This window comes from Podarcis pityusensis, assembly GCF_964106645.2.
Source record: "Podarcis pityusensis genome assembly, chromosome: 1".
In the NCBI taxonomy this organism is placed as follows: Eukaryota; Metazoa; Chordata; class Lepidosauria; order Squamata; family Lacertidae; genus Podarcis; species Podarcis pityusensis.
This window is the reverse complement of record NC_138028.1, coordinates 75,060,162-75,085,901: the sequence shown is the minus strand read 5'-3', so window position 1 is coordinate 75,085,901 and position 25,740 is coordinate 75,060,162. Positions and strand designations below refer to the sequence as shown.

Genomic DNA, 25,740 nt, shown 5'->3' with positions numbered 1-25,740 from the left:
CAGGGAAAACAGGTAGAGAAAAACAGAACTCCACGCCGCCATCTGGTGGCACAATGTTATGTCGCACATACAACTCATATAAACAGTTTTTTTCTTTACCAGTCGAACTGAGTCCTAAGTCAGGTTTCTGTAGTGCAGGACTATCCAATAGCTATTAGGCATCTGAGTTGCTCTACTTAAGTATCCAGTCCTCATGCACTCTCTGTACTATAGAACAGTGGTGAGCAGTCTTCAGGGTTGTGGGAATCTTCTTTGTCTTTCACTGGATCCGCTCAGATCTACTCACTGGAGTCAAGTGCAAAATAGTGTCTCAGAGGGTAGACACACCATCTGGAATCAAAAAGCAGGATACCCCTGAGCAGGCATTCAGGCCAGGCATTTGTACTTAGGCTCAGAACTCAGTTCTTGGTATCCTTTCAATAAAAAATCAACTCCTCATTTCCCCTCAAGCTAGCCTCGTTTCAGCAGCCCAATCTTTTTTGAATAAGTCTGTTAGTTGTTACTATTGTTAAACAATAGCCCATCATCCATATACCTACCAGTAGGTTCCGATCTACGTACCTTCTGACTGTCTGTGCTATAGGAAATACCCAATAATCGTTGCTGTTGTTTTTCAAAAAAGCCTTAGCTGATGTAGCTTCAGTACAAAAAATACATCCTGCTGAATTCAGTGGGACTCATTCCAAAGCATGCATACAGGTCTATTGGGAATGCAAATAGATCTGCCGTGGGAAGAAGTCAGTGTTGCGCTCTTTTTGATCATTCTGTCAGCACAAGCATTTTGATATTGTCCCCCTCTCCTTCCTTCATGTGATGGAGGGGCAGGGGACGGACTGTGGGGAAAGCCCCACTGATGAAGAGAAGAGAAGTTCCTTGCACAGGAATTCCACTGATGGGACTTTCAAGCTGAATTCTGCCCTCTGAAACAGAATGGGTTCTTCTCACTTGATTTGCACAGGACACAGAATAAAAATTATGATGTTAGAGAGGCCCACACAGGGCATCTAGTTACAATCACTGAGGCTGTATGTAGGAAATCCACAGCTGGAGCATCTCCAGCAAGATCACTCTTCAAGCTTTCCAGCAGTGTTCTGACCAGGAATCAGAAGTGGACAAGGAGCCATTACACCAGGAATGGGAAGCACATGACCCTCCAGATTTTGCTGAACTACAACTCCCATCATTCCTGATCAGTGACCATGCTTGGTGGGGTTGATGAGAGCTGTGGTTCAGCAAAATCTGGAAGGCCAAAGTTCCCATACATTTGCACCACACTGAGAAATGCATAGATAGGCCAGTGTTTGCTGTGGGGATGGCTTTTTCAGTGATTCTGCCCTGTCTATGGAACAACCTCCTCAGAAAGGCTCACCTAGTATCTCCTTCTACCACCAGGTTTACTTCCTCATATTTTCAAACTTTTGACTATCTGTTTCGTTCTGAATTGTATTTTACGCCACTTTTAGAGATGTGCTGGTTTAGCTTATTTTTCATGTGCTCGTTATTTTGTGGCAATTTTAAAATATTTTGTTGTAAGCTGCCTTGACAATCTGATTAAAGGGCAGGCTGTGAAACTTAACCAATAAATGAATGTGCATTCAGATCTTGCAAGATAGTGCTGGAAGAAGTAAACAGAGAAGAATGTCCTCTTTAGGGGCAAAAAGTGTTCAGGTCAGCATCCAACAATTCTTTTCGGTAACTTATGTACCCTGTTGTCAGTCTGTTTAGTTAAATGTAACTCTTTGCTTACATGCAATGTGTGTGGGGAAGCTCTGGGGTTTGCTGAATTCAGATACAGTTGAATGCATTTTATTGATTCTGAAAAACTTGCTAAAATATATTATAGAAGAAATGGGGGCACATCTCACTGTTGTCTCCAGCACACTCCACATACTTTTACTTGTTTCTCCCCCACCCAGCTGCACTGGACTCCTTATCTACCCAGCCTTGCTATCTTGGCGGTCTTTGCACAGCTAGTCATCTGCAGAGTGAGAGGAGTGGGAAGCATCTGATGGAGAAAGCAAAAGATTTGCTAAAGCATCTTGGAGAGCTCCAGTATTTTCCTCCCCCTCTTGAACATCTGGATGGATAACACTCTTTTCAAAGGGCAGTTAGAAGAGCAGGCAAAGAAATCTTGGAAATCTTTGTTGAAAAATATTGGCTGTAAAAAAAGTCAGGAGCGGATGGTTTGAAGAATTAAGTAGGCTGAAGTTGAGCCTTTTGCGGGCTGATTAGAAGTTTGGATTCAGCCAAGGTCACAGTTTTAATGGAGGGGCAATATTTGCTATCTGAGAATGTCAGCTTGGCCACTAATTTCAGGGATGCCGCACTATCACAACTCTCCCAGAGTTCTGTTCTATCATCAAATTAAAACCACTTCAAACCCTACTCACTTAGCCAGCTGTTACAAAAGGCAAATTAGTCTCAGGATGAAGAGCCCTTAAACTGATCTGGTCCAGATGAACATAGGACATAATCAAGGGATGGGGAAAGTTGTGTCCTTCCTGTTATTGTTGGACTCCAAATCCCAGCAGCCCCAGCCAGCATGGCCAATGGTCAGGCACAATGAAAGCTGCAGTCTGGAGGGCCCCTAAACACCGACATTCTCAGAATTCAGATGTTGCAGTTTATGCTTTTAGGCACTCACAGTTTGTGCGCGAGGGAGTGCTTCTACTGTGCTGTCCTCTCAGCTGCAGTGGCACCGCCACTTGCTGAGACCAGGATAGGACAGTGGTGGAAGCATGAGCACATATCCATGCACACCTGCACCCATTCCCACCAATTCAGTGTTCCCTCGCCCTTCCTGCTGCCCTGTCCTGCCCTACACTATCCTAGTCCTGGTGAGTGGCAGCACCTCTCAGCTAGAGAGGCGACTTAGGAGTGGTGCCCTGTCCCACATGCTGTGATTGCTTTCAGGAGTGCATGCACAGAAAACAGTAGAGCTAGCTGAGAGGCAACACATGGAGACGTGTATTGATTGTTGCAATGCATCCCTAACTGTTATTATTACATAATTATAATATTAGTATATAATCTTAGAAGGTTGCATAAACTCAGAAGTGGCTATGAGGGGTCGCAGCGGTAAAAGGGAAAAGGCTGTGGCTACCACAAAGAGACCATGAGCTTCTGAATTTGCCACTCCATTACTGCTATCCCACATGGATAGGTGTCATGACCCCTGCGTCTAGCAGTAATGCAGACACAGAGTCAGAGGCTGCAGAGTGATGAGTGTTGAGCTAACTGCTGAAGATAGGGAGATGATTATGCTTTAGGTCGAGACCTCACATCCTTTGTTGGAGCAAGTTATTCACTTGGAGTTATCCGTGGTCCAGTTTGCCATTTTCTTTGTAAGAGTCTACATCAGACCCAGAACACGACATCAGATCAGGCTGTACATAATTCCTCGTAGATAAATGGGGCAAAAAATGGGGGTAAAGTATTCAAAAACCAATGGGGTATAGTGTGTGCCTTATAGCAGATATTTAAGTTTGGTACAGCATCAGTTCTTGGAGTTTGGGGGCCCCTATTTTTGACCCTATGGAACGAAAAAACAGGACACATATTATATTTAATCCACTTACTGACTGGAAAGAAAATGTTTCTTTAACATCAGTTCTGTGCATGTTTAGGGCTATAATGCACCTTGATGTGAGGAGTGGGCCACCAACTGATCTTAGTTAGGAAGATGTCCGAGGGTGGCTCTGTAAAGGCCACAAAATGGGATTTGGGATTGTGTAGATCATTGGCTGACTCAGCTCACCTTAACTAATTAAAGGCTCTCTTTGAAATTTCTTTCTATTTATCTTTGCTTCCTTACTGTTACTCTCTATCAGCTGCTCACTCCAAGAGAAGCTGATGGGTAATATTTTATCTTATTTCTCTGCACACATGTCTCCAGTGCCTTTTTTTCAGGGGGTACTCGAGGGTACACAGTACTGGCACCTGTTTGTTGTTGTTAAAAAGTGTCGCACTTACTGTAACTCGTAATCTGGTGAACCAGGTTCGCGTCTCCGCTCCTCCACATGCAGCTGCTGGGTGACCTTGGACTAGTCACGCTTCTCTGAAGTCTCTCAGCCCCACTCACCTCACAGAGTGTTTATTGTGGGGGAGGAAGGGAAAGGAGAATGTTAGCCGCTTTGAGACTCTTTCGGGTAGTGATTAAGCGGGATATCAAATCCAAATTCAAACTTCATGGTGAGTCTCTCTCTTTGGTTAAAAAGTGTGACACTTACTGTAACACCTATTTTTCTAGAAAAAAAGCACTACGTGTCTCTACAGTGGGAACCAAGATGGTAGATGCAGGGACACGTCAACTCCCCACATCTCTTCCCTTGCTAATCAAATATGCTCAAGATGCTCATTTACTTCCATGTGAGTTGGTTTAGAAGTGTACACTTCACCTTTTCAAAGGGGATAAGCCTAAGCTTTCCCACCTCCTTTCCATAATGGCTAGCAGGGGATCAGCACTCTTGACAGCAATATGAAACTGGACTTCCCAGGTCATGCACAGAAGTGAAGGGTTGGGGAATCCATGGCCAGGGGAATCTGTGGCCCTCCAGACGGCAGCTTTCATTGTGCCTGACCATTGGCCACGCTGGCAGGGCTGCTGGGATTTGGAGTCCAACAATAACAGGAAGGACACAACTTTCCCCATCCCTCGATTATGTCCTATGTTCATCTGGACCAGATCAGCTTAGTCCTTGGAGAGAAATTATTGACAATAAGGTAAGACCTAAATGTTGTTGTTGTTTAGTCATTTAGTCATGTCCGACTCTTTGTGACCCCATGGACCAGAGCGCGCCAGGCACTCCTGTCTTCCACTGCCTCCCGCAGTTTGGTCAAACTCATGCTGGTAGCTTCGAGAACACTGTCCAACCATCTTATCCTCTGTCGTCCCCTTCTCCTTGTGCCCTCCATCTTTCCCAACATCAGGGTCTTTTCCAGGGAGTCTTTTCTTCTCATGAGGTGGCCAAAGTACTGGAGCCTCAGCTTCACGATCTGTCCTTCCAGTGAGCACTCAGGGCTGATTTCCTTCAGAATGGATCGGTTTGATCTTCTCGCAGTCCATGAGACTCTCAAGAGTCTCCTCCAGCACCTATATATTTTATAGTAAATTGCCCCCTGACTTCTTCTGAACACTGAATAATTTTCAGATGTCTGCATAGAATGGGAGTTTCTGAAGCGGAAGCAGCTCCTCATACAAATAAAAAAATAAAAATGGGTATGAGGCCAAATTTGAAACTCCCTAAATGCCAGTAATGGCCAAAGTCAAGTGGAACTTCCGATTGCAAAGGAGTGCCCAGCAAGAGTGGTTCTAATCCCTGCTGCTTTTAGTCCTGTTTATTGGACCCTTAACCATTGAACTGAGGAACCATTCAGAATTTACTGGAGGTGGCCATTAAAGGCATGCATCACGAACTGGCACCATTTCCAGATGATACAGCATTCTTTGTTATTAATATTGCCACGCCACATCCTTCCCTGCCTCTCAGAGGGTAATTGAGCACTTCACTAATGCATCTGGTCTGTCCATTAATTATAACAAATCTGAAACCTTGCCAGTTTCCCCCTGGACTCTCAGTATAGGAGTCACTCTCTTTTCCATGGGAAGACTCCAAACTGGAAGTGCTCAGGTGGCGGCGATGGGACATCATGGCTGCCATGTGTATGCGGAACTGGAAGGCAGAGCCAAACAGGTTCACCCCTGCTACTATCTATCATGTATACTGCACATTTAATTTGTACAGCATTCTGCATTCACCCCAATTTATATTCTGTTTCCAATCCACCAAACCACATAGTCTTCCTTTCATATTAAGAGGCTCCATTTTCACAAATAGAGAGCACATACGCAGGGCATTTTTGTCAGGATTTCTAGGGGGCACTGTGAATTCCAAACTGTGGAGTTCACTGTGTCATTTTTTTTGAAGTCTGCTCTGAGACGACTGCAAGTACTGAGAGTTACTGTCATTGAGAATCATACAATGGAAAAAACAGGCCAGCCAGCTACCTCGGGGGCCATGAGTACCTGCACACATATCCAGGGCCAGAAACAAAAAGTCTTAATCATTTAACACAATATTGGGGAATCTCAGACTTGAGGGACCAAATGCGTGGATTTAGGGTGGTGCAGGTGCCCCCCCCCACAAGGTGCCAAGTTGAGGGGTTGCTAAATAAATAATAGTAATAATAATAATACATTTATATGGGTACCTACTGAGATGATCCATAAAAGGCAACTGTAAGAATAGGAATTATTGTAAACATAAGAAATATTTCATGGGCAGGGGACAGCAAAATTTGTCCTCTCTCAGGGTGCCATATTACCAAAGTCTGCCCCTGGCCCAAGCCCTGCGTCTTACTAGCCCTGCTCTGCGCCTTCTCTTAGTGCTTTTACCTTCCAGAATGCCTCCTTGAACTCTGATAGTGCTGCTTACATTCTTGGATGGAGGCTAGAGCAGAGGGGTGGGTGAATACCTGTAGAAACTAGCCTAGTGTATAAAGGTAACATTCACATTTATTGATTGGCTCACTTCTGCCTGTGGGCCCAGAAGTTTGCCCTGCCCTCAGGCTAAAAACAGAGTGTGTGTGTCCCCAAATAACTTAACATACACATGTTGAGGGCATATAAAGTTTTTCTCAATGAAAATTTGATTGCCAGATATTTATTTATTTATCTGTCTTCCTGCTGATTGCCTTGGAGGGGAAGTCTCACTTCCAGCAATAAAAAAGTCGGGGTGTGTGTGTTGTTTTTTTTAAAAAAAGAATAAACATTTTTGGTATTCCTTACTCCCCTTGATTTTTATCCCTCTTTTGTGTGCTGAGAAACATGTGCCACAGTGACAGATATCAAAGGAATCATCCCGAGCATGCAGTGGCTTATGTAACGCTTCTGCCAGACAACAGGTGCTTGGGCCACCCATTGACAGAATTCTAATATGTTCAAAAGACTGGGGGAGGAATTCTTGTGCTATATTGAAATACACAGGAAAGAATTCAGAGCATGCTCAGGTGCTGTGTTAACTGGAAGGATGTTTCACTTTTGCATTCAAATCAGAGACGTTTATGGCCCTCTGTTTTGTCATCCGATCCATTTTGCTGCACGCCAGAGACAACTGTATAAAATGGGATATGGGTTGATGTCTGCATATTAAAAAGTTGTTTTCAAAGCTGTGCGTCTGCCAACCAGCTGCTCCTCCTCTCTATGGCAGTCGCTGGGGACCACTGCAGATGCACAGTTGCTAGGGTCTGAAGGGCAAAAATGCTTGTGTCTCGGACTCTGAATTCCTTAAATAAATCCCTGCCATTCTTGTGTTTTCACAAAGATGTGGGCTTGCTGCCGGGTGACCTGGAAGAGGCAGCCTATTGCTTTGTCAGCACATTGGGCTCACTGCAGACTTTAAAGACCACATCCTCTTATTAATCATTTAGAAAAAGAAAGCGAGGAGAGAGAGGACTGTAAATGTATAGTTTGGGCTCCTTGTGGTGGACGGGTGTGCGGTAAAGGTTTGCTCATGTAAATCTGGATTGCGATGAGGTGCAACAAACTCTCCACTGGAAGGGCTGAACTCTGAGTGCATGCAAAACCAGGCTGGTGATATGGCACTGGAGATCCTCCAGTGTGGGCTGTGTGGTGGAAGACTTAGATTTCCATGTATATAGGAAGATTTGGTGAGCGTGAAGTTTCTCTTTAAATACCTTCTTGCTAAATGACAGAACAACATCCACCGTACACCATGTTACTGTGTTCAAAGCACCAACACTGTCAATTTATGGTATGAACAATGCGCCGGGTAATCCTTACTGAATGATTTGGCAAATGCCCCAGCTGGTAAACAGGTACGTACCAAACTGCCAGTGTATGAACTAACATATAGCCTAAGCTCTGGTATTCATAATAGGGTTTTCTTTTTCTTCTTTTTTTAATGTTCCTCGCCATCAGGCCTATGCATCACAATGAAGACAGTAATTATATGAGTTTGCACCAATCTGACTTTCTAAGTGGTAACCCTAGGCTAAAATTACAGAGCTGGGAGGGAAAGACAAATGCACTGCGTCTGACTTAGAGGAAGGAAAAACAGAATAAAAACACATGATAATGCTTGTTTACCCGAGGTATGTGTGTTGTAAGACATGTTCCAGGGTAGCCACATGCATTAGGGAAGGGCATCAATTTACCAAGGCAATAGTAAGCTGTTTTCTGGTCATCACCAAAATGATGATCTTACACGGGATCCTGGGTCAGTCTGTGCGTAAATGCAACCATTAATGAGCAAAATAATAACACCAGAGCCTTTACCCATGTATTGTGTCGCAAAGGAAAAAGTGGTTAGGTCTTATCTGCACTGGTGGTTTAGGGATGTGTCAGGGTGGTTATGAAGCATACGTCACTTGTGGTGTTAGAGTAACACTGCGTTGTTAATCTAGTTCTCCTGCTTTTTGGTTCTATTGAGTTGGCAAGGCAAGAGGACCTATTGCTGCTAGTGCCACCATGCAAGTTAATGCCCTCGTAAAATTCTCCATCGCATCTGCAGGTGATGAAATTCCACATGTTTCTCTAGATATCTGAGCAGAAGAGAACAAAGTGGAATTCTCCAGCAGTTAGGAGAGGGCTGAAAAGGAGAATTCTTTTCTGAGCTCATCTGTATGAACTTGGACTGAAGATCTTTACTTTGTTTAGAACTAGTTTTGGTTTGGACAGGATAAACTTGAGTTAGAACTAGTTCCTTTTTAAAATGAAAGTTCTGTGTATGCAGGCTGCATATGACACACAAAAATGCACAACAAAATCCCGACAGCCCCTGCTGCCAGGGCAAAGCAGAGCAGTGGGAGTGGAGGGAGGGTGTTTAACCCTTTCCCCACCTGGCACTTTCCCACTGCAACTCTTCCTTCAGGTGCAAGGGGAACTTGCCACGGAAAGCGTGGTGCCTGGTTTTCTATGCACATGTTTGCAAGTATAACGGAGAGGGAATTGTGTTTTTAATAATTTTAATACTAGTCATTTTCAAACAAAGCATCATGTACTAGCCAATCATGTCCTACTGATGTCTTATTTCCTGAATTCTTTGTGCTTGGATTCCAGCCTGATTCTTGAAATATACCACCATGTGGCTGCTCTAGGTATGACTTTCCCCACTTTGTGTCCAACAGGGATACTCTTTCCCCTGGCGGAGGAAAGGGGTGCGGTCTGCCCCGGGTGTCATCCCTGAGGGGGGGTGACATCGCCACCCCACCCCCCTGGGACACTCACCATGGGCTAGCCCCGCCCCCGGGTGCACAGCATGTTCGCCGCTCCAGGTGCGGGAGCAGCTAGCTCCGCCTCTGACTCTTTCTCTAAGAAAGCTCTGGTCTTTCCTGTTACCTCTTTCTCTCTGCTCACTTGCATTGCTTGCAAAGGGTGAGCAGAACGCCCACCATTAGCATCTGATGCAAGCAATAGCATCCTACATCTAGTGGCCCCAAATCATGTGATCACCTCTCCTGGTTGTTCTGCTTCTTGTGCCCCAGTATTACACTCAATAAGAGGCTGTAGCTATCAGCACAAATAACTATTATGCCCACTGGCTCCAGAAGATCACAATACAGCAGCCATATTGAGAGCCTGATTGGGTTGAGTGCAGTCCCTTCACAGCCAATATCTAAGGAAAAGGTTTACCCTGTGCCCAGGTAAAACAACTGGACAAATGCCTGCAAGGCCTGAGGTTTAACTCTGGGAACCGGAACCAAGAATCCAAAGAATACAGACCCTGCGATTGAGGTGATGGAGCACAATTGACAGCAGTTGTTGTTGTTGTTATTAACATTTGTATACTGCCCTTCATCCGTAGATCTCAGGGTGGTTCACAACATATGTAACAGGCTACCACAGTACATTTGTTACAACAAATTGACTGTAAGAGCTAAACAAGTAGATATTTATAGATATATGTGTCTTCTTTTGCCAGTAAATAACCAAAGTGTTTCAATTCTGAACAAAATTATTACTATTTTCTCTTTCTCTTAATCATTCTAATATTTCCAGAATGAAGAAGTGAAAAGTGGGAGTACCATATTGTTCCAATGCTATATAAGCAGGAGGAGTGACTCCTTGCGCTGCAAGGTCCACAATGCTCCGAAAGGAAAGAACACCATCCAACAGCAACATCACACAATGTTAACCATACAAATCTTTACTAAGTATCACCTGATCATTTGGTTTTTCTTCTGATGACCAGCGGCACTGGCTTTGATAGAAAGGCTCTGTGCATGAGAAAGACAACAGGAATGCTAGAAAGCCTGTTTCTCATCCCTCTCTGTATTGAACAGACTAGGATTTGTGCAAATACATCTGTGCCACAACAAGGGACAACCACTAGCATGGGAGCTCCTGATAGATGCTTCTGTATCACTGGAGGAGTTCTGTTGATGGGTCATGGTACCAGCATTAGACCTCCAGCAGTAATGGTCCATTGATACTGGGATGCTAGACAGGATCTTATCTGCTAATTTATTCAACATATTCTGTGAATAATTGTTTCTTTCCCCACCCTTCCCTTTGTTGATCCACACTTTACATGGCATATAAACTTGCTGCTGCTGCTGCTGCTGCTTCATCAAATATTTCCTGGTGGATAATAATGTGGTTTGGTTTTGTTTTTGAGAAATGCATGTCTGCAAACACAAAGGGTCATAAAGTGGACCCGTGCAGATGAATTACAATTTGGCTCCCCTTCCTAGCATGTTCCTACCACATATATACTGGCACAGGGCTCCTCTTTAAGCATTATGGATATTCACCAGCTGCATTGTGCTGGAGAAGCGGCAAATCCATTTCCCATGTAAAATATGATCCAGCCATTAGAAAGACATCTGGAACTTTTCCTCCCCATGTCATAATTTCCTCCTCTGCCATTTCCATTCCAACCCATTTCTATTCTAATTTGCTACTGAAATGATAACACTTCATTCTTTTCCTTTGGGCGGAGAGTTCTGTCAGCATTCTTACACATCTTAAGAAAAAAAGTGTGTGTGTGTGTGTGTTGTGCATGTGACATACTTTTTAAGCAAGAAGGGGACTCTTCTTGCCCTGTCCCTTGATCCATGATCAGAAACCCTTCATAACAGGCACTTGCATTAGGAGAGCTGATGGATGGAAGAGTGGAAGTGGTGGGAAAGGGAGAGAAAACCAGGGAGTGCTACAAGGTAGCCTGAGGATAACAGGCGTTATAAAGAGGAATTTTTTGCCTGCTGTTTTTGTTTGTTTTATCACAGAGGCTCAGCGGAGCTGGCCAGCAGCCTCACACAGCAGGTGCTGCCTGAGAATGCAAGGGGGGGGGGAGAGAAAAATTCCTACTAAATAGGAGCATTATTCGACACCACTGCCTTTCGCAATATTTTCCTTTTGTTTCAAGCAAACTCCCAAGCCTCTTGGGCATCAGTGGTCAAGGCCATAGCAGGACACTTCTGCAAGGAGGAGGGGACGCAGCTTGTTCACAGGCATTTTGAGCTGAAAAGGAGGGGGAAGACACCTTGAATTATAGTTGTGAAGGGTCTGAGTTATCGAGACAGGAGTGTGCAAAGTGACAGGGAAGACCTTTCATCTACTTTTCCATATAGTACAATGGTATAGTATGATATTTTACATTTGCATTGCAAATATCCTTGCAGCAGCTCTACAGGAATGTTAGAGTCTGCTTTGCAGAGTAGGAACTGTGATGCAGGGTGATTTGAGTAATGTTATTTGACAATAGTACAGTATACTATTTACAGTCTGCACTGTAAATATTCCTTCAGCAGCTTATAACTTCTGCTTCACAGAGCAGGAACTATGATGCAGAATGATTGGAGTCACATACTGTAATATTGGAGTCACATACTGTCACATACTGATTGGAGTCACATACGGTATATTAAGTTGTATCTGCACTGTACATTTAAAGCAGTGTCGTATCATGTTAGTCAGGGCTCCCCCCCCCCCAAAGAATCCTGGGAACTGTAGTTTGTTAAGAATGCTAAGCATTGTTAGGAGACCCTAATTCCCCTCACAGAGCAACAATTCCCAGAGTTCCATGAGGAGGAGGATTAACTGTTCAACCATTTCAAGAATGGTTGTTCTATAAGGGGACTACAGGCCCACCCTGCTTTCCCTCTCCCACTTTATTTAAGAAACCAGGCACTTGAAATGTTATCACATGTTTCTTGTATGATCTACCTTAGCCCTTCATTGACCAGCTACGGCAGAACATGGATAGAAATGTATATTTGAATACAGATCCTAATGCAGATCCCGATGAAAGGAAGTGAAAGGAGACTGCATGGGCGACACCAACATCAGGATGTGCGTTCAAACCTGGATGTCATCCATGTGAAATGCATTTTTTTCAACAGAGATATGTGCTTCCATGTGTATCTGAATGCACATTCCCATCTGCATTCTGCCCCAGCAAGTCATGTATACACACAACTAGAGCTGGCTGAAGACAAAAGTCTTGCCATGCCGTGCTGGCAATCAATGAAACCACAAGTGCAGCATGGCAAGGCAGGAAATGTCAGACCAATTACCAGTGGAATAGCAGTGTGTTTCCTCTTCCTTTCTCCCCTCCTGCCCTCAAACACCGCAGGAGATCAGAGGACAATGCATGTAAACAAGTGCAAGGGGAAAGAAGTGCAAGAAAAAGAAAATAAGGTTGGGGATTTGGACAACTTTTTTTCCGCCCACTATGAAACAGCAACTTTTGCCATCAGTGAGAATCAAATCTCATTAAAATTTGGCTCAGGGCTAAACAATAACAAAAGTATAAGGACAGAAGCCTTCCAAGGCAACATGAAAAGAGATGATGATGCAAACACACCCTTGAAACTGATTAGTGTCTCATAATGGAGCCAACGCTGGTGCAATGTGGGTCACATCAAGCTGACATGCACACTTGGCAGGGTGTTCTCCATGCAATGTTGTGTTAAGGAAAGTGCAGCAGCTGCAGACTGCGCTGTAACACCATGACCAAAGTTTCTGGGGAGGAGCTGGGGAAAGCAATCCAAGTGTCATTCACAAAGCATTGCATGCTGAACAACTGCTTGGCAAAGGTCCACTACACCATGTAGACACAGCCCCTCAATGCTAATAATAAGCTATAATAATACACAGCTGACACAATAATACGCAGTCTCACAATTTGGCTGCTCCACTTTGCTAGCAGCTTCACTTATTGCCTGGCTATGAGTTTCCCAGGGTGACAACTAATCAGCGAGAAACTGAGGTAAAAAAATCCCTCATAGGGACTCACTCTGGTTTAAGTCTAGAAGCCAAATCAGAATGCGGGCAATTCTCTCTCAACATAAAGGAATAGTTAAATATAACTGGGAGCACTTAAAAAATGGGGAAATAAACATGTCAGGGTGGAACGTATTCCATGAATTTTGGCAATCGCATTTCTCAAGTATGAAATTTGGAAAGGGGTGCAGAATTCAGCATTATTATAATATCACATTTCTTCATTGTTCTTCTATTTTAAAGCACATTTTTGTCTCTTAGGGCTGTGGAAATAGTAAGAGCATGCAGCAACCACAAGATTTGGTTCAGACACCAGTTGGGAGTTTTCGGAAACAGTCTGCCTGAGCCTGAAGTGCTTTGGAGGGTGCCTTGATTCAGGGTTCAAGTCCACTTCAGGAAAAAATAAGGTTCTGTTCCATCTCTAGGCATCCCACTTCATTATTGGGATATAAAAAACATGACCAACTCCCCACCCCCCTTTGACAGAAGTGAATGAACTTTGCAGGCAATGGGAGGGCTTCAGTATAGTACTAAGAAAATTGCTCTACAAGCACAAACATTTCTGGCTGCCTGGTGGAATAGTGTTCCTTCTCCTCCTTTCTGCCTGCTGTACTGGAGGTCCTCCTGACTCTCCAGTGTGAGGAGTTGGGGGTGTGTGGGGAGAGAAAGTCCTATTGTGCTAATGGAAATCCTTGCATAGATTTCCATGAAATCCTTGTGTGGGTTTCCACTAGTGGGACCCATTAGTTGAATCTGGCCCCTAGTAGTCTCCACGGAGGATGAAGTCTGCCAAAGTATAGGCATAGGATATGGAGTGTTTTATGCCTGCATATTTAAAGTTTTATTTTTTTTTAAGGAAACATTAACTTTTTTATTTGGGGGAATAATATGATTACATTTATAGGCATTATAGATCCTGTTGGGAAGATTTGGGGGGGTGAGATCCATTGATTCTAATAGGAACAAGGAAACAACACAAGACTCAAGAACAACAGCAATATAAAATCAAATATTAGATTAAATCCAGTGAGTAATTCAGACATTTGCTCACCAATTATCAAAATGGAGAATATTATGTGTCAACCAGATAGCTTTCAATCATTAGCCTGTGGCCAAGGTAAATAATTGTACTAATTATTCTAAGAAATCTTAAGTACTAGATTTAGATAATGAGCAGAGAAAAGATTTAAATTGGGAAAATCCTGGCTTTTATGTATGTATGAGAAAGTGGGGGGGGGCTCTATAAATTTGCCACATGAAAATGGGTCTAGGGAGGATGTGAGGTAATATACCTTTAGATATTAGAGCTCGCTAAGAATTCCAGATAAGAATAGGCTCGGCAGTTATGGTTGGACAGTTTAGAGTGGCATGGAAATAGCAACTTCTCTATATTGTAGGTAGGCATTTAACTCATCTAGAGAGATAGGGCGGGGGGAGCATAAAATTGCCTTGATTGCAAAGCTAGAATTTAAATAGAAATACAAAGCACTCACTGGAATGGGGAAATTGTTACCAAGTGACCTCTGCACCTGTTCAGACTTCTGTCCAGGTGATGCTGATGAGCATCTTCGAGGTCCCTGATCTATTTTCTTAGCATCCTTTAGCCTTAAACTAGGCTTAGACCATGTAGACCTTCAAACAGAAAACTGTACACACGTGCACCCTGTATTGTAATGTTAAATCGCCAAATAAAAGCTTTTGTTTATGAAGCTGAGCATATTTCACAGAAGTCATGCTTGTCCAATAGGGCAAGAAAGAAGCCAAAAACCATTTCATCAAATCATTTCTCATTTAATACTATTTGGGATCGGCCATTGTCACCTTTTTCTGTCAGGGCTTCTGCACCTTTAGCAGCTACATCTAATTTGCCTCTTTTCTTTGCTGCTCCCCCCACCCCACCCCCCCCGCCGTTGAAACCACCTCATAGAGCAGGCACATGAAATAGACTGCATTGTTTTCCTACAGGGATAGCATGTCAGTGACGCGTGCTTTCTGTGCCAGTAAATCCAGCTGAAGTAAAACAGCAGCTTCAGCTCTGAGGCCACACAGAACAACAATGTGCAGGTACGGCAGGAGTTAAACAATACAGCAGGCCTATGGCCAAGCAACCAGAGACTTAAGGCTGCTTTTCAAAACGGCATGCAAATCCCCTTCAGCTTTCAAAATCCCATCCCATATATCAGCAGATTAATAAGAAAAGATTAAAGTAGAAATTAGTTAGCTAAGGAGAACGGAATAAGGTTGTGATGCTTGCAGGCAACAGCTATAGCGAAAATGGAGAAGGTGACAAGTATCAATGGAAAATTTCTGACCTGTGTGGAAAGTAGCCCAAAAGATCACATTTGTAAGAGTAAAAATAACACTGTACCTGACAGGATCCATGGGATTTATACTAATGAATGTCTGCATGCTGGAAAATATACAGCAGAATCCAACATAATTCATTGCTCAAAGCCACCTACCTCCCTATGGACTGCTGTGCCCAGCAAAAATGGACAGGACAGACTCAGCCATCTTAACTCACTTTCTGCTCAGCAGTATTTATTGTGGAAAAGGTAAAGGTAAAGGGACTCCTGACCATTAGGTCCAGTCGTGGCTGACTCTGGGGTTGCGGCGCTCATCTCGCTTTACTGGTTGAGGGAGCCGGCGTACAGCTTCTGGGTCATGTGGCCAGCATGACTAAGCCGCTTCTGGTGAACCAGAGCAGCGCATGGAAATGTCGTTTACCTTCCCGCCGGAGCGGTACCTATTTATCTACTTGCACTTTGACGAGCATTCGAACTGCTAGGTTGCCAGGAGCAGGGACCGAGCAACGGGAGCTCACCCCGTCATGGGGATTCGAACCACTGACTTTCTGATTGGCAAGTCCTAGGCTGTGTGGTTTAACCCACAGAAAGGCTTCTTCAAATCAGATGCAGGTGGAGGCAGAATGTGGAAGGGGCAGGATGAAGAAGTGGTGCCATTACGCCCAAACCTATCCCTTCTTAGTCCTGCCAGTTCATGACATTAAAGCTCAGTGTCTTTTATATTTTGAACCTATGTGGTCAGACCTAAGCACTACTGGGTTCAGTGGAGCTTACTCCCAGGAAACTGTGCAAATTAGGATTGTACTTGTGCTTTTCCTGATAAATTGGCTTTTACGCTATGCCCAGTGTGGGAAACTTTGGCCTTCTAGAGTTTCTGAACTACAGTTGCCATTGTCCTTGGCCATTGGCCATGCTTGCTGGGACTGATGGAGGTTGTCGTTCAGCAACATCTGGAAGATCAAAGGTTCTCCACACCTGTGCCCATGTGTGCTGATACGGATCGATAGATAGAGGATCAACCAGGTACCTGCAATTTTAGACACACTCTTGGGGGCATAGCTATAGCCTAGGGGCTGAGTTTCTGCGCTTCAAAATTGACCACTAAATCACTTGTCAACAGGATTAAGTGAAGGACCAGACTCACATTTTCACCGGGGCAGTTCTGAACATTAGAATTGCGTCAAATGTGTGTTAAATGCCTATAATAACCATAACCTAACAACTCCTTACGGAACTTGAGTGGAAGGCTAGGCTGGCACGCTCACCCAAGTGCGGGGACCCATCTGAGGCAGTAGGAGTCAATCACAACTAAAAAAAGCACTGGAACAGCATCACCATGTTCCCTGTACACTCTGTGTGACTGGGGCAGTCTCTTACTTTGTGCAGGGCTACTTGAGCGTATCTTGTTTGACATGCACCACCATGCTGCATAGTGGCCGTACAACACACCAGCACAAACTGGCTAACTGGCACTCACTCCAAGTCACTTACACCCTCATGATCACTAAAGGGAGGCTGAAGGAGGGAGCAGCTCTCAAGCTACGGAAGGCCAGAATATACAAATTAGGCGTAGGGTGCCAACTAACTTGAAGTGCTAGTACAGCAGCAGTATTTTGCAGGTACCTGTGCAAGCTATAAAAAGGAGATGGCAGCTGATGATATGGTGACCACCAGATCAAAGAGAAGCTACTGAGGTTAAATAAGTTACATTAGAAAATGATCTGACAGTTTGTTTACCCTCCTCAAAACAGATATGGTTTGTCACCCTTGCATTCATCCCTTTGGATAGGAAAGGAAATCAATAAGTCACTTCTACCCTAGTACAACAGGCAGATTTAGCAACAAGATGACGTTTGGGATGCAACATGAGGAGGAGACCATTGTCAGGACCAACTTATTTGTTCATTTTATTTAAAATACTTTCACCCCATATATCAGGTGAAAAAGCATCGCAAAATGGCTTACAGTCGATAATAAATATAGTTCTTGCTCTTAGACTTACAGCAAGATACAAAAGGTAAACAGATTTGGAGGGAGGAGTGGAGGAAAGGGCAAATTCAGGCATAATGAATATTAGATGCGTGTATTTGTCACTCATTGATACTGGAATTCAAGGTCTGACACCTGACAGTTTATATTTTTGACAGTACTTGATAGCTAACACGCAGTGGTGTTGCTACTTGGCAGTACTGATTGCTGATATCTGGTGGTTTGGTTTAAACTTTCTGTCTTTAGGAAACACTTTCCACATCGATTTGTCTGCCAAGGAATCCCTGTACATCTGCTACGGAGGATTCCGATACATCGCCATCTGGCAGGGAGGCTGTAGTTGCAAGATTCCTGTACTGAGCAGCAGATAGCACACTAGATTAGTCCCAAGGTACTTTAAAATTGAAGATTATCTGAGTGCAAAGGATTCTAGGGTTCTAAGGGGCACACTCAGTCCATGTGTGTTTGACAACTGTGAGTGTGCCCTAAAAACAGTCTGAAAAGAAAATTATAGTATCAGAACATTGTAAAGCAGATGCATAACAGTGAGAATTGTGTTCTTTTGGTTTGTTTGTTTTTCAGAAACCTTGCCTGACGTTATTCATCTTCTCATGAAGGAAAAGCACCCCAGAGAAGTTTCAAGGAATCCAGAGTTCTCCCAAGAGACAGGTTTAAAATCACTGCTGTATTGTACTTAACAGTATTTCATGGTTGGCATTCAACAGCATTTAATATCTGAGAGCATTTGACAGAAAACCTTTCAGCAATATTTAGAACCTGAGAGCACTTGATGGCTAACATGGAGTGTTGATTAGTTTTTAACTACTGACAGCTTATCAGATTCCATATTTGATGACTATTAAAATAAAAGCATATAAGAAATATGAATAAGCCTAAAGAATATATATATATATATATATATATATATATATATATATATATATACACACACACACACACATATATATATATATGCACAGAGAGAGAGTGGTACCTCGGGTTAAGAACTTAATTTGTTCTGGAGGTCCGTTCTTAACCTGAAACTGTTCTTAACCTGAGGTACCACTTTAGCTAATGGGGCCTCCCGCTGCCACCGTGCCACCACCACAATTTCTGTTCTCATCCTGAAGTAAAGTTCTTAACCCAAGGTACTATTTCTGGGTTAGCAGAGTCTGTAACCTGAAGCAACTGTAACCCAAGGTACCACTGTGTGTGTGTGTGTGTGTGTGTGTGTGTGTGTGTGTGTAATCTATCTTTAGGCTTATTCATATTTATTATATTCTATATATATGTGCGTGCATATATATATGCTTTTATTTTATATATATTTATATAACATCCAAAATGCAGATTTAAATTGTGGTTAAATCTTTCTTTCAAACTTTGTATGGCAAAATTTGGAAATTCACAGAATTTAATTTTCAACGGTATTTCATGTTTTTCCTTTCAGATCTACTTTGTGACTTTGCAGTACAGTATTGGACCTTACCAGGTCCCTTTAAAAAGTCAAGGAATAAGTCTCTCTGCAGTATCGTCCAAAGAACAAGGATTTACTTTGCGAAGGACTTGAGGTTCTTTTCTAAATGTAAACCATGGTTGTGCCAGACATTTCTGTTGTATTTGGCCCCCAAAATTCTCCCATCAATTAGTGAGAAAATAAACTGTGTCGAAAAATTATCAAAGGGGAGAGGAAATTTTGGTGATAGTTTTCAAGGTTATTCTCCAGTTCTTGCGTAAGATCATTTGAAAATAGGAGTGGTTGTCATTCATAGATAGGCCCATATTTCAGGAAGAAAATATTTGCTTGTGAATTTTAAAATGAGAATCTTGTCCAAATAGTTACACAAAATGACACTGGCTACACTTAAGTCCTAAAGGATTGGAAAATGAGTAGCAGCAAACCAATAGACAAGAGCCTAAACACAATGCAATGTCTGCTAAGGCTTCTCTGTTATATAATTACTGAGCTCAATACACTAGAAAAGTTACTGTTTTATTAAATGAGCTTTTCACTACTGTAATGTCACCATAGATGCCACATGACACGGGGCGGAATAAGAGATACAGAAACCTCAAAGAGCTACGGGTAATGTCCATGACAGCGGAACTAATGTACAGGCAATCATTCTTACATTATTCAGCAGTTTCAATCACTTTCTTTTTTATAATGGTTATATGATGTAAGAATATATAAATACTGTAGGGGGAGGATCTATATATAGCTTAACAATGGAAATATTAATGTGTTGTTCCCACGCTATCTTCAATGGCTGCAAAAGGACAAGAGATTTGCAAAGATGAAGGACAGGATATCCATTCAAATCTTTCCTTCTGCTCCAATAAGGGAGAAAAGTGTAACGAACATTTGGCAGGTGGCAGGAGTTCCCTGTATCCAAATAAGGAGCGATCTGTTTATTTTTAAAAGATTAATCTGAAGGACACTGACTGAATGAACCTCTTGGTACCGCAGAGATGTGTGTTCAGATCTCTGCTTGAACCAGTCACACTATTTCAACTTAAGTTACCACAAAATGTTCAAAGAAGAGGACATGTTCTCCACCACAACCTCCTTGGTATCCCTAGGGTGGGATACAGAATAATAAATAATGTCCCAAAGGATGCCATAAGCAGGACCAAGAGGCCTTCTTTACACCTAGTACTCTTCTTGACATAAAAGGGACCCTCTTCTCACTTCACATCGCTTACATAACTGAGAAGAAAGTCTTGTCCATGCTGAGAAGAGCACTGGTTATAAGTAGCTTTGGGTGACAGCCTCCGCAGGCATAACAGCAAGTGTGGCAAGCAAGACAAACCATCTCAGAGAAGGGCAAGAAATATGCTTAACAAAAGGACAGATAATGCCATATTTTGTATGGCATTGAACAATTGTATCTCAGCATTACCATACCATCTTCAAGGAAGAAAATGCCCTTACCTGGCTACCATGTCTGGTTTACAAGCTCCAGCAGTACCAAAATGGAATTTTCTACCAATGAACTCAGCAGGTGCCTTCTGTTCCAGCCTTTAAATGCCTGCTGGAAACTTTCCTGTGCCACCAGACATACGCAGGCAACCAAGAATCTGCCCCCTTTTATAGTTAGTTGTTGGTCTCTGATTTTAAATTTGTTGGTTAGGTTTTGTTATATAAAGATATTATTGTATACTGCTTTGGATTTTTTAATGATATAGTGGTATAAATATTTTAAAATAAATAAATACATAAATGCAGGGTTGGTAAGTGGTATGGTTCGTGGGAGAGTTCTGAGGGACCCACATTTGATGTCTGGGCCTGAGGTTTCCCATCCCTGCCTTACAGGTTACTTGTCATGCAAGCCTGAGGATTAGTCTCACATCCTTTTGTTTTTATGGTGGACATATCTGTGAACAAGTCATTTTCCTATTGTGCTTAAGGCTATTTAATTTATTGCCTTTGACAATTATTCCAGAAGCCTAACCCAGAAATATTTGTTCCTGTCAGGCCTAGAGTCACCTTTTTGTGTGGCCTCTACTTCCTGTTTGGATACCATGTCTCCGTCTTCTCCTATGCATGGCCTTTCAGCCTAGATAATATGTCCTAAATCCCCTCCCCCACCTACCCACCTGCCTCCAGGTTTTCGTGGAGTGCAGTTGAATTTTTCACTACCTACTAATATTTCCATTTTTCAACAAATACCAACCAGACAAACAAGAATGAAGGGGAAAGATTGATGGGCTCTGCTACGATACTTATCTGGCCCACATTACTGTAGTATCTGGATGCTTCAAAATATGTAAAGCATTTGTGCTATTTTCCACTTTTGCAGATGGAATAGTTGCGGACTGCAAGGCTACATGTCAAATTTGTTAATATTTCCCTCAGGGCAAATTGTTCAAGTAGGATCTTGCTCTCTGAAGTGTTGAGCTTCTCTTGTGTTCTAGGCCCACATTTCCTATGCTGCTCACTTCCCTTGAGCAGTGAGCAGCTGATAAACATCGGAGGTGTTTCTACTGAGGAGGCACAATCTGTTCATATGGGAAACATGATGTTGCCTCCACAAGTGAAAGGGAACTAGTTTCAGAGCAACTGTCCCATGTGAACATTGATTCTCCGTCGACACCCTCCTCAACTGTTCTATGTGCAGCTTGCTCTGCTCTGTGCACAGTCTGCAGTATGTACAGTTGTCACTGATAACCATAGGTGGAAGTTCACATTATGCCACCCCTTGATTTCCTGAAACTTCAGCAGCTGCTTCTGAGTGACATTAGGAGGGGGCAATTCACAGGGAACAGGTGGCAGCATAGCAGCCAACTCCTAGGGGCTGGAGACTCTTCACACACACACCCAACTTAATGGACATTGCCATTCAAGTGTGTGTGTGGTGTGTGTGTGTGTGTGTGTGTGTGTGTGTGTGTGTGTGTGTGTGTGTCATGTGAGTGATTATGTGGCGTGGGGCTTACTTGCCCCCCCTATTTTATTCAAGTTGGCACCCCTGGGTGACAGGCGAGAGAAGGAAATGCTGGCCTGGAACACCTGTTGGAGAAGAAGCAACCAGTGCCAGTGGAGAGTTGTTGGGGTGGTGGGGAGATAGGACAAGCACACCTTTTCCATCTCTGTGTCTCTGAAGGGCAGTGTGGTCATGGTAAATTCTGAAGTGCAGGAGATGACTAGGCAAGCATCTCTAGCCGTGCCCCCCAAAGAGAGTCCAATTTCTTCAAATCATCTGAAACAATCACAACAGGGAATTGGTAAAGGGTGGTATATTGATTAACACGTTGAACTTTCGCTGGGAAGACCAGGATTCACAACCCTCATCAGCCATGAAGTTCTCTGATCAGCCATGAAGTTCTCAGTCTGAGCCTATCCCATCGATATATAAAGAAGGAGCGATGTGCCAGGACAGACCTGCCTCCAGGCTTAAAACCAGCTGTGCTGTGTGTGGTGGGACAGTGCTATGTAGCAGCCCTCCTGACACTGGTGTCACTGTGGCTTGCCTGGAGGGGGTCGAAGTGGGGCAGCACCGAGGTGGGAGTCACACATTTGGGAGTGCAGGATCAGTAGCAGCACTCCCATTGCTTTAACTGTGCAACTCCAACCGCGGGAGCATAGGAAGCTGCCTCCTACCAAGCAGAACTGTTGGTCCGTTTAGCTCAGTTGTATCCTGACTGGCAGTGGCTCTCTGGGGTTTTTGAGTGGAGCCTTCCCAGCGCTACGTGGAGATGCCAGGGATGGATCCTGTCCTACTCTGCATGCAAAGCACATGCTCCGCCGCTGAGTTCTGCTCCTTCCCACCAAGCTGCTGTAATGTATGCAAGCCCTGCAGTCGCTTCAGAATGAATTTACCCAGAGGAAAGTAAGCTGAACTGAAGACTGAATCGTTTACACATTACTTATGCATTTTCCTCAGATAATACAAGGAATATGATGCGGAGCCTGGGACTTTAAAAAACAACAACCCTCCTTTCTCAAGCCTCAAGCTATTTCTGTAACCACTATGTCATCCTTCTTGGCTCCCGTGTGGTCCCCTACTTAAGCAAGTTCATTCTCATTTCCCTTCAACATAATATCAACCAGAATGCCTACATGTAATCAATGTTTTGGCATGTGCACACAATTATGATGTTCTGGAAAGCACAGTGCACTGCTTTGTCCTTTATTGTCCATTTCCTACAAATACAATTAGCGAAGAACAAATTAGATTGTAACATCATTTTGAGCAGGCTGGCCTTGTTTTGTTCCATTTCCAATTTTCTTAGAATTCAGTGTTTACAGAGATTAAAATACAACCATGAAAAAGTTCAACCAGAAGACATGAATAATATATAAAACACATTTTTTTAAAAAAGAACTCTAAAGAAGAGGATGGAGATGGATACGCCCACGAGTTTTGCGGTGGGCTGTTCAGGGCAGAGCTGGCTGACACTGCTTGATGAATTCAAGGCTGCAGTTTTGGAAGAGGCTTGGTAACTCAAAAACAAGAGAGAGTCATGCTCATATATGGCTGCCAGTTTATTTCTAGGTCCAGTTTAAGGTGCTCACAAATGACTTAGGCCCAAAATATCCAAGAGACCACATTCTTCCCTACAGTCCCTTTCAGGTGTTAAGATCAGCAGACTGATATTTCTGACACCCTCAGAAGCATGGGGATGGCATCCCAGGAAAGGGCAGCCCTTAAACTGGCTCTGTGACAGCCCCTAAATTCCCCATAGAAGTGCATCAGGCATACCATTATATAGATTCTATTATATGCTGAAGAGTCTCCATTTTACCCTGGTCTTGGACACCTGATATATCTAGACAGACAGACAGACAGATAGATTATCCCCTCCCCCCTGATTCTATCCCCTAAGAATATGACCAGTAGTAACAATGGTGTCATCTAAAAGAAAGCGGCTTTGCATTAAACTAGAAGTATACCTCAAAAGTGCATCTCTCTTTCTTGGAGGTTTTATTAATTAGTACATGTCCCATTTGGACATACACCATTTGCTGTATAATATTGTATTTTGCTCTCAGAATTAATGGGAAGTTCTGGACAGCCATTGCAGATAACTCAGAACACTGGAGATTTTATTTTTCTTAGCTTCAAGAGATAGATCCCTACTGCTCCCCTTTTATAATTTGGGAAGTGTCAATGACTGAACTAGGGTTTGAACCCTTTCCCTTCCCTTCAAAGTGGTTGTGACAGATTTTACTTGTGGCTTTTACCAATGTATATAATTGGTTGCTTTGTCGACTTGTGGTCAGAAAATAGTTGGACAAAGCAAATGGTTATAGATGTTCAAGATTCTGTGGGCTGATTCACCCATGCAATTGTACAGCAAGGATGGGGGACCAGCCACTCTCCAGATGGCCTACAGCTTCCATCCTTCCTGACCACTGCCCATGCTGGCTTAGTGGGAGTTGTAGGCCAACATCAGCTGAGGGGCCACAGATTCCACATCCCTGATTTATGCAGCTCTATTTCTCTTCCTTTAACTACTCACAGGTGAATGTATGTATGAACTGACTGTATCAAAAGCATTTTGTTTGAAGACACTCGGTGGTAATTATGATAGCTACATTACTTCCAGTATTAGAGGCAGTGTGCCTCTGAATACCAGTTGCTGGGGATCACAAACAAGAGAGTGCTATTGTGCTCCTGTACTGCTTACGGACTTCCCTCAGATATCTGGCTGGCCACTGCCAGGACAGAATGGCAGTCTAAATGATCTTTTGGTCAAATCCAGCAGCACTCGTCTTATTTTCTTAAATGAGATGAGGTAATCCGAAAGTTCCATCTGTGGTATTTCATGGCTCATTACTACTTGTAAGTCATCAAAGATGATTTATGGTTGGAGGCAGCAGTGCTTCTGAATATCAACTGCTGAAAACCAGAGGGAGGGGAGAGTTTTGTTGTGTTCAGGTCCTGTTTGTGAGTTTCCCTCAGGCTTCTGGCTGGCCACTGCGAGAACAGGATGCTGGACTAGATGGGTCATTGGCCCGATTTAGCAGGATTCTTCTGTTCTTATCACTTGATGTTTCAGACATAACATGGTGAACATGCACAAGAGACATTGAGAATTGAAGTCTTGAGGTAGATTTTAGAATTATGATGATAAGTAATTTTGAAGGAAGAAAAATAGCTGTCTAAGTTAATTTTTTATTTAATATTTTGCCCCCGGCTCCAGAATTAAAATTGCTTTGTCCATTGCTGATTTCTTCTAATAGAGCCATTGTTTGCTTTAATAGCAGAAAGGATGAGCTGTCAGAAGACATTTTCATACTGCACACGGAGTCATAAAGAGTAGGAATGTGTATATTCAATCCTCAGTTGTTAATGAGCAAGGAGCAGCAAGAATTGTTTCCTGGGCGATGGTGATATTACTTCCATGCAGAAAGATCCACTTCAGTTGGTAAATATAGATGTAAAAGTCTACTCACTTGCCATTTGCACTGGGAGGTGGAAACAGTCACATGTTTAAAACACACCAACAATACTTCTTGTTTGTTTGTTTGCTTGCTTGCTTGCTTGCTTGCTTGCTTGCTTGCTTGCTGCTTATGTGCTTATGGTGAAACTGTAGCTGATACATCTTTGTGCATAGACTGCGCTTCTGCTAAGCTAGACCAGAGTTTTGTGTTCATTTGTGGGAAAGGATCCTGGCCATTGAAAATGTTTACTACATCGGGAAATGAATTCACTATTCAAAGACTCCAAGCAAATATAAAAGAAAAATTAAAAC

General features: G+C 43.1%; 1 long non-coding RNA gene across 1 annotated transcript in view; it reads left to right on the top strand.

Moving 5' to 3' along the window:
• Positions 1-20,620, top strand: part of LOC308474159 — a 204,027-nt gene extending 183,407 nt beyond the window's left edge. The window contains exons 2-3 of the long non-coding RNA XR_013984531.1: positions 18,124-18,210; positions 18,992-20,620. This is a non-coding gene — a long non-coding RNA (uncharacterized lncRNA). The remainder of the gene's footprint in view (positions 1-18,123; positions 18,211-18,991) is intronic.
• Positions 20,621-25,740: the final 5,120 nt, after the last annotated feature.